A 2,802-nucleotide genomic window follows, 5' to 3' on the forward strand; every position below is an offset into this window, starting at 1 on the left:
GTCTAGTTTTGTCGCAATAATAGTTTGGCTATGCAGTGACTTAGAGTGATGCGTTATATTTCCATTCTTTGGTTATAGTTACTTTTATCTGACGTGTTAAGCCCCCCACTGGAACAGCGGTATGTCTGCAGACTTACAATGCTAGAAACCGGGTTTCGATACCCGTTGTGAGCAGAGCACAGATAGCCCATTATGTAGTTTTGTGCATAATTTCAAACAAACAAACAAACTGACATGTCAAAGAAGTTAATAACATAGTGTATGAACTATAAACCATTGGTAATGATAAGGCTTGCGCTTGCGGAAGAGAATTTATTTTCAATTTTTTTAATTCAAAACTATAAACTTGATTGTTAATGTTAAAAATTAGGTAAAAAACTATTTTTCCTATAGTTATACACAATTCCAGTAATATTTTTAATGTTTATAAGAAAGTTAGTACTTAGCCGAAACAGTAAACGTTAATTAAATTTAACGAAATACGATCGTAAATCAGTTAAATTTGTCTTATTGACACTCATAGTCTCATTGAAATAGGTAAACGGTTTAGTAACCGAGATGAGTAACAGCGACAAGAACGTTGTGTCGTTAGTAAAAGTTATTTTTGAATGTTAAAACTCGTAAAAATAGACGTTAAAACCTAAAGGTAAGTTAACATTTGACATTTTTTTAATGTAAAAGGAGTTGTGTAACTGTCATTATTAAGGGTAAAACTAAAAGATTCTTTAACGTAAAGTTAAACTTTAAATTATCCAGTCAAGGCATACTATTACAGTATTAGTATTACCATGCTAGACCCTAAACTCGTAACGTTACATTAATTTATAATGCTGCGTTAATAATGCAAATACTATTAATATTATGTAGGATAGTCCAAATATCTGGCTGGTATTAGTTATAACGGTAGTTAAGCTAGTTCAAATAACTGGCTAGTGATGTTGTCTGTAGTGTAGGTAATTCATATATATGGCTTGTAATAGTAAAATTAATATGTAAATTGTAAGCTAGTCCAAATGTTATTATTAGGCTAGTATTACTGTTAGTAATAATGTGTAGGCATAATTAAACTATAAGTGAAATTGAATCTGGGTTCAAGTTTAGCATAATTTTTTTTTAAACATGCAGTACAGTTTTACCTGTTCTCGAATAGTTTGATTGCCTTTGATACCATTTATTATGATAATTTATTATCATTGCCCATTAATAAAAGTATTATGCTCCAGCATCAGTACTAAACAGTAGACAAAAACTGGCTGTTAGTGTAAAGAATCACTAATGTAGTAGTATACTATCTTAGTATCTATGGGATTAGAATTTATGTAGCCAAGGGCTGTAACACTCCATTAACAACTTCAAGTGATTAAGAGAGATTTTACAAATATTACCAATATCATATGTGAATTAAGATTTATACAAAACAGATATTATTATATGGTTGAGTAGTTATTATAAAAATCTTATCCAGATTTTTTTTTATTGAGTTTATAAACTTTGTCCAACAAACTATTATGTACAACTTATGGTCTAATGAGGCACGTGAAGTTTGAAAATGTTTAAAAAACCCTGTAACTATGCTGGAAAGTATAATATAATTAATAAATTAATTAAATAAGATATTTGAATGGAATACAATATGAAATGTGTAGCAAAAGCAATATTCAAATGATTCATTAGGTTATGAGGTAGGTATTAGAGTGTTTAAATGACAAAACAATAAGATTTTCACTCTTTTCATCAAATACGAAAATCTGTATTTTTCAGCTAGTATAATAATAATTTTTGACATAACATAGTACAACAAGGAACAGTTTTGTCCTTCAAGGCCTTTCTTATCAACCCACCCTGGGGAAAGTAAAATTTCAAACCCACCCTTTATTTTTCAGGAAATCATTGATTGCTGTCTTAAACTGCAAGCTTCCATTAATGTTGAGGACAATTCATTTCATATGTTAGTCACATTGTCAGAAAAGTAAAACTGTCTTAACTGAAGCCAGGCCTTTCTTTTCCAAATTTTAAACTTGTGTTCTTTCATCCTGTTATTTTCAGAATATAGCACTAAGAAATCAAAGGCATTTATTCTATTGAACCTCCAGATAATGCTGTAAACTTGTGTAAGATCACCTCTTACCTGGCCTGGTGGTTAGGGCATTCAACTCATAAACTTCAGGTTTGAATCCAATCACTGAACATGCATGTCCTTTCATCTGTGAGGGTGTTATAATGTGACAGTTAATCCCACTATTTCATTAGATTAGCCCTAGAGCTGGTGGTGGTGATCAACAGCATTCTCTCTAGTCTGTCACTTCTAAATTAGGGACAGTTAAACTAGCACAGGTAGCCCTCGAGTATCTTTGCTCACAGTTCAACAAAACAAGTAAACAGACAAACAAAACATCTTATCATTCTTTACTGAAGAGAAAATACGTTTGTGGCCTTAACCTATCCCTGTAAGATAATCATACAATCCCCAAAATAATCCAAGTAACCTTCCTATGAACCATTTAAAATAAGTTGATATCCTGTCTTACATAAGGTGACCAAAGCTATACACATTATTCAGAGTGAAGCCTAACTACTGGACTGTTTTGTATACAGAGATAATTACCTCTTTTGACTTGTTATTGGTATGTTTATAAATACACACTAAAATTCTATTTTATTTCTGCCAACAGAGCAACAGTTCAATAGCTTGAGTGGCTTACCCATCATTATGACTAAATCCTTTTCTTCAATCACACTATTGGGTGGGTTCCCATTTATATTAAACATGAACTAAATTAAAACTATAATTAAAGGTAATTT

At 31.2% G+C, this 2,802-nt stretch overlaps 1 protein-coding gene across 1 annotated transcript in view; it reads left to right on the plus strand.

Annotated features, from left to right (window-relative positions):
- The first annotated feature begins 526 nt into the window (after positions 1 to 526).
- The window catches only part of LOC106469438 (hippocampus abundant transcript 1 protein-like), a 25,736-nt gene continuing 23,460 nt past the window's right edge, over positions 527 to 2,802 (plus strand). Inside the window, exon 1 of the mRNA XM_013929932.2 lies at positions 527 to 646. The gene's annotated coding sequence lies outside the window, so the exon portion shown is untranslated. The remainder of the gene's footprint in view (positions 647 to 2,802) is intronic.

The sequence above is a fragment of the Limulus polyphemus genome, unplaced genomic scaffold (assembly GCF_000517525.1).
Source record: "Limulus polyphemus unplaced genomic scaffold, Limulus_polyphemus-2.1.2 Scaffold3486, whole genome shotgun sequence".
Classification (NCBI taxonomy): Eukaryota; Metazoa; Arthropoda; class Merostomata; order Xiphosura; family Limulidae; genus Limulus; species Limulus polyphemus.